The 7151-nt window shown below is 41.7% G+C and overlaps 1 pseudogene; it reads left to right on the top strand.

Moving 5' to 3' along the window:
• Positions 1-2347: 2347 nt before the first annotated feature.
• On the top strand, positions 2348-5598 carry LOC103652119 (uncharacterized; annotated as a pseudogene).
• Positions 5599-7151: the final 1553 nt, after the last annotated feature.

The following is a 7151-nucleotide window of genomic DNA, read 5'->3' as shown; positions in this document are numbered from 1 at the left end:
GCGCGAGGTCAGGAATTGATTGTATCCATTTTCTATATCGGAATGATGATGGTTTGTGGACACGGATCCATGGGAATGCGTGGTCTACGAGACGAAATTGGAATAAGGATTAACGTGCAGATACATGTGTCAAGCATTTGAACGTACTAAGCACATGCCGAGAAATATGGTAAATCGATAAGCCTAGTACCTGAGTGAACCTGGCAGCAGACTTTGCCCCTCATGCGACCTGAGACGTGGTCTCCCATTCCGGTTATGGTGGGTACAAGTGCGGTCACTGCACGACGGCAGTCGGGGTCAGTGAGGCATTGTACGCCAAGGAGGTGAGCCCTGTTCTGTTGACGGGGAATCGATGGGGACGGTTGATATGTGTGGGGTCGGAGTGCCTCGCCACGTCGTGTGTTTAGGTTTACCTTGCATGGTTTAAAAACTTGATTCGAATCGTCTGCTTCTCGCAGCTAATGAGACTGCTTGATCCATTGTATTAGGAACTCTAACAAACTCGAATCTAGAATAGGTAATAGTGATGCAAGATTCGACAAGTGGAATAAAAAATAGGAGGAAAAACTCACGTGGGTTGTGTTCCTTAAGTGGCCGAATAGATAAGCCTTTTTATTTGCTATTCTTTGTGTCTATTTTTTATTTCTAGATTTAATTATCCCAACTCAAATCTGATTTTAAATTTTGAAACCATATTTATACTCACAAACAAAACACCAACATGAATGCAAATATTTTACACTTATTTACTCCTTATTTATTGTGCTCAAATAAGTATCTGTATGCATGAAATGTAATAAGCATGGAATTCACATAGTTATATAACCCAATAGGAGTAATTTATATAGAAATAACTCACTATCCTATTTATTGTAGTTTAAGTATATAGCCAACATTTTATATTTACTATTTATTAAATTTTAGGGAAGATAGTCTCAATTCATAACTTTGTTATAATACACTTGAAATTTTAAATCTTTAGGGAATTTTCTTAGTTCAGCAAGATACGATTTTGGAGTGTTACAGTACACAGTGGAGGTCACTTTCAATCCCTACTTCACTATGTAAGATGGTAGAAAGGAATATTGTTGGGGGCCTTCATCTTCCGAAGGTCCTAAAAAACACGACTAACATGTTTTCCAAGTATAATACATTCAGAGGAACCTTCGGCCTTGGGATGAAGCTGTACACGATATAAAAAGCGCGGTCTGGGAGAAGGATGATCCAGCTCCGAAGCTACGTGTGGAGAAGCTTCGGCTTAGCAGTGGAAAATGGAACCGACTTAAAGGGGAAAAGGCTATCTAGTCCTCAATAGATTATCCTTAAGTCAATAACAAATGTCAAGGGCTTGGATGTAATTTTACACAGGTTGCGTTCTGTGCCTATAAATAGATGAACAGTAACACCGTACTGTTCACGCTGACTTGTATTCACTCGCACGTCACACTTGGATTCTCACCTTCTGTCAAGCCGAAGGTATAGATGTAATTCAATATTGTTGGTGTTTATTCATGATTATATTATGAGAATATAAAGTCTAATGAGGTCAGATGATTACTCATGTTTTATTTATATGTGTCATATGATCCCGCTTTTCATTATGTATTGAAATGATGAAGGTACGTCCTTCATGACCTTCGTCTGAAGATCATTATATACTAAGGGAGATAATGCTTCGAAGGACGAAGGTCTTTAATCATCAACATTTGTGTTGCCTTGTTCTTAATTCATAGCATTTGAGAACAAGTCCCCAACATTGGAGACTAAAAATTAAGCCCTGCAAGAAAAAGAAAGAATTAAACATGACAATGAAATACTTCATTTCCAACTTTAAAGTTAATAGCTTCTGCACCTTTATACTGTTGTATGCAAGGCTATCAGCAAGATCATCCTTCGACATGGCCGAAAGACCTTCCTCAAGCTTCGGAAATCCCATACTTTTGGCTATCTCCCGGCAAACGGTTATTTTTTTGTTGTCCGGGAGACAGTATAGGAAATCATCTTCGTCAGTGCCATTGAACACTAAGGCCCCCTTCGGATATTTTAGTTTCTGAGCGTAGTGTCTGGCTTCTAAAATTTCTTCTTTGGATAATTTTTCCCCGAAGCATGTCGAATAATGTAATCAACATCTTCGGTCGGAGCTTCGGAGGCAAGAGATTTAGCTTTTTCTATCATATCTTGCCCCGCTGCCATGCCAGTATCTGGAATTTGTTGCTCAACTTTATCCTCAGGCGCGGCAGCCTTCGTCTCAATGGGCACTGAAGGCCCAGCTTCGGCTTCAGCCTGGACTTTGATAGCTTCGACAACTTTCTTAGTAGGGGCAGGGGTCAAGGATTTTGTGGTCTCCATGACAGCATCTAGCACACTGGCCATCCTCCTCCTCTTGGGAGTTGCGGCAGGAGCCTTTGGCACTTTCGACAATTCTGCCTCTGCTGGTGGGCTCAGAGTTTCTGGCATTATCACTGCCTTTTCCAATGTTGGCTCTTTGGCCGCATCATCGTTGGCTTCGGTTGGCCCGACTGTAGGCACCTTCGGCACTACAATAAACCCTTCAGCGCTCCGAGCGGCGGGAGCGGCTTGTTCTGCTTCGACAGTGGAGGAGGTCCCCTCACCAAATTTAGGCACTACTGCCGTTTCAATATACCGAGGCCGGTGCGTCAAAACCTTCATTTTCTTGCCCTTCGGCACAACGGTGGTGGCCGAAGCAGCAATTTTCCTCTTTTTTCCTTTCCTCAAGGGGTAGCAGTAATCAGGATATATGAAGCCAATTGCATAAAAACCCTGTTTAATCTTTTCTTGCCCCGACCCCCGAAGGCTGCGGACAAGGCATCATCTTCGGCCTTGGAATATGTCCCAAGCAGCTCGTCGCTGGTAGCTTCAATGCATTTCAACCAGTCATCATTTGGTTCGTCAAACTTCTCTCTGTATCTGAAGGTATATTTCAATCGAACTAGGCCACCTTCACTGGATTCAGCAGTAGTTTCCTTCGACATTTCCCAGCTATCCACAAGTGGCCACACCCTATAGGCTATGTGCTCTTGAATTGTATCTCTTGTGCCAATGAAAGCACAAACATTGCTAAAGGCCTTCTGGCATGCTTCAACGTCACTTTCAATAGCCACCTTCGGCCTTTGGAGGCCGAAGCGAGACAAGATGGGGCGCTGGATAATTTCCTTGATATCCTCCCTTTCAATCTGATTATTTTTTTACATAAAACCATTCCTCCATCCAGGCCCCGGGACATTTTTTCTGGTATGTTGGCACCGGGTAGCTTGCATTAGAGCGGGCAATGAATCCGTAACAACCGAAGTTGTTGTGATACTGTTCTTTGCCAGTGGCTTCGTCTCGTACAAAAGTTCATGCATACTGCAAAAACACTTCGCACTCGGTTCCAACCCTTGGCTTCTTACGGCCCAAACAAACAAGCCCATCCTAATTATAGCTTCGGGGGTAAGCTGATGAAGAAAGATCTAGAATATCTTCAGCACTCCAACTATAAATTTGCTCAACGGGAACCGAAGGCCTGCCTTCAAAAAACTTCGGTAAACAACAACTTCATTTTCCTCAGGAGCAGGGCGGTGTTGTCTCCTCCAACCCTCACAATAGACATGTCACGAAAGTATCTTCCTCTCATGGTGTCAATATGACTTTGTTTAATGGTCGATTTTCCGAAGATGGTATGGCTTGGCCGCCAGGGCCGGTCCTCAGAATCTTCATCTCCACTTTCCACATCATAATCATCACTGTCATCAGAATCTTCAGACAAATCCTCTATTATCTCCTTGGTAATTTTCTCTGTATTCGTCTTTGCCATAGATTCATAAAAACCAGCAATAAAAGGATCCACAACTTTCTTCTCTTCATACAACTTCTTCTCCTCAGTTATCTTCTTCTCCTCAGTCATCTTCTTCTCCTCAGACATGGAGCAAGCACATCTTTAAACCGAAGCTCGAAAATCACGCAAGGGCTGATAAGCAAGAGTTAAAAATTTGAGAAAAAGTGCAAACAACAGAAATGGCGTATCAAATGCTGCCGCTGTGGGTTCCTATTTATACGCCTAGCGCTTTGCAACTTGGCGGACCCCGTTTGTCATTGACTTTCGCTATTCTAGCGAAGGGAAGGTGTTTTTTCGGACCTTCGGCTTAAGACCTTCGTTCACGTCACAGTCTGAATTTGTTGTTACAACAAATTAATGCTGCGAGGGGCTGCTGTTGTGGGCCTTCATCTTCCGAAGGTCCTCAAAAACACGACTAACATGTTTTCCAAGTATAATAAATTCACAGGGACCTTCGGCCTTGGGATGAAGTTGTACACGATATAAAAAGCGCGGTCTAGGAGAAGGATGAACCAGCTCCGAAGCTACGTGTGGAGAAGCTTCGGCTTAGTGGTGGAAAATGAAACCGACTTAAAGGGGAAAAGGCTATCTAGTCCTTAATAGATTATCCTTAAGTCATTAACAAATGTCAAGGGCTTGGATGTAATTTTACACAGGCTGCGTCATGTGCCTATAAATAGATGAACAGTAGCACCATACTGTTCACGCTGACTTGTATTCACTCGCACGTCACACTTGGATTCTCACCTTCTGTCAAGCCGAAGGTATAGATGTAATTCAATATTGTTGGTGTTTATTCATGATTATATAATGAGAATATAAAGTCTAATGAGGTCAGATGATTACTCATGTTTCATTTATATTTGTCATATGATCCCGCTTTTCATTATGTATTGAAATGATGAAGGTACGTCCTTCATGACCTTCGTCTGAAGATCATTATATATCCTAAGGGAGATAATGCTTCGAAGGACGAAGGTCTTTAACCATCAACATTTGTGTTGCCTTGTTCTTAATTCATAGCATTTGAGAACAAGTCCCCAACAAATATAATCGAGGCAAGATAGTAAGCTATGTTGTTGATTCAGAAGAACACTCGATTATTGATTTAGTGAGAGATATTGCTTCAGAATTTAAATGGGGGAGTGACCAACAACCTAATTTCTAGGTTCTAATAAGGGGTAATATGACAAGCAAGTTGGCTTTAGATGTGCAACTTCTTGACTTGTTAAGGGCATCTAGAGTAGTGGAATTATTAATGATAGTGGGCGACTGTGAGCACAATGTAGGACATGAGCATATTCCTGCTGCATGGAACATACAAGAAGAGATACCTGTTGCAGTGAACATAGAAGAAGAGACACTTGATGCAATGGATAATAATTTGGGGGAAGCAAATGGAGGATTTGCATGTGCAGCAATACCTAAATATGGGGAAACAACTGCAGGGCCACCAATGGCTAAACAGGAAGAAAAGGAGCACTTTTATCACTGTTGGGTGTGATCCTAATGGAGATGAGCCAGCTGGAATAGATGAAGAATGGATGTACTTTAAAAGTGTTGATCATGTAGCTATTGATCCACTAAAAAATCTTAAAGTGAAGGGACAGAAAAGAAAGAGGGCAAGCCCTATTTTAGAATTAAGATACTTTGATACTAAAGTTGTTCCTAGGGATGAGATACTATGCTTGATGTTTTTATTGTGCCTCACACATCACATGATAGTGAGAATCCAGTCATTAAGGAGGGTAACACCTTTGTAGACAAGATTGCTTTTGTCCACTCTATTAAGCAATATGCCATCAAAAATGAGTTTGAGACTAGGATTAAACATAGTGACAAAGAAAGGTATAGGGCAAGGTGTGTAGATGAAAATTGTGATTGGAGAGTATATGCAAAGAAGCTACAAGGTGGCAACACATTTATTGTTACTATTCCTTTCTTTGCTAACTTGTTGACTTCTATTGTTTCTATCTTGTGTTGGATCTTTTTGCTCACTTCATTGCTTCTTTAGGTAGTCAAACTATCAGAATTGGATGTGCACACTTGTTCCAGTACAAGCAAGAAGAAGGGACGAGAGGCTTCCACTACTTGGATATCTCAAAAAGTTAAGGATTGTAAAAGAGGATCCTACTTTGGGCGCAAAGAAGTTACAAAAAAGATTGGAGAGACACTACAACATTCAATTGTTACTTTAAAGTTTGGTCTAGAAGGAAGTCTACGATGGAAGATATTCATGGGATTTGGGAGGAGAGCTTCGAAATGCTATGGAGATTCAAAGCAGCACTAGAAAATTCATGCCTAGGAAGCATTGTTGAGATTGATTGCGAGAAGATTGATGGGCAAATGCATTTCTTTAGGATGTTTGTGGCAATTAGAGCATGCGTTGATGGATTTCTAACTAGGTGCAGGCCTTATCTTGGGGTTGATTCTACTCGCTTAACTGGGAAATATAAAGGGTAGTTAGCCACACAACTACAATTGATGGGCACAATTGGATGTATCCAGTTGCATATGGGATATTTGGCAAGGAGAAAAATTCCAATTGGGCATGGTTTATGGCACAACTAAAAAGAGCAATTAGGAATTCCCCTGGATTAGCAATACACACTGACGCTTGTAAAGGATTAGCCTATGCTGTGAACAAGGTTTTCAAAGGTGATGTGGAACACCGTGAGTGTTTTAGGCACATAATGGCTAATTTTAGGAAAAAATTCAAGGGTTTTGTGCTGAAGTATATGTGGCCTTGTTCATGGGCATGTACAGATCATAGGTATGATACACTAATGGAGAAAATTGTAGCATCTAGTCCTAAAGCAATTGCCTTGCTAGATATAGTAGTTGTCATTCTCTATTTTGTGTGTGGGCATGGTTGTGCAACTATTTTGTGTAACTATTTTGCCGTTATTGAAAGGGAAATGGCCTCAACATTTCCTATATTCGATTTTGATGTTTGACGTCCATCACAAACCATGTGGACTAACTAGTTTGCCTAGCTAATATTTTTCTTAGGTGCATAAAGTTCACATACACATACAAAGAAAATGATCGTGGGACAATTCTACAATTTTGGAGCAAAACAGACTTGCTGTACCCAGTGGCGCCCCAGATTGTCCAGTGTGCACCGGGCAGTGTCTGGTGCCCTGGGTGGAGCACTTCGCGAACTGGCCACTCTCGGGTTTTCTTGGCGCTCATTCACTAAAAATCACCGGACTATCCAGCGAGCCCTCGGAGCAACAGTCGACTCCACCAACTGTCACACCCGGTTTTGGAAGGCAAACCGAATGCGAACCATGTACGTGCCAGGATCAGAAAC

Source organism: Zea mays, chromosome 3, assembly GCF_902167145.1.
Source record: "Zea mays cultivar B73 chromosome 3, Zm-B73-REFERENCE-NAM-5.0, whole genome shotgun sequence".
Classification (NCBI taxonomy): domain Eukaryota; kingdom Viridiplantae; phylum Streptophyta; class Magnoliopsida; order Poales; family Poaceae; genus Zea; species Zea mays.
The sequence above is the reverse complement of the archived record's forward strand: the minus strand, read 5'-3'. Positions and strand labels throughout refer to the sequence as shown.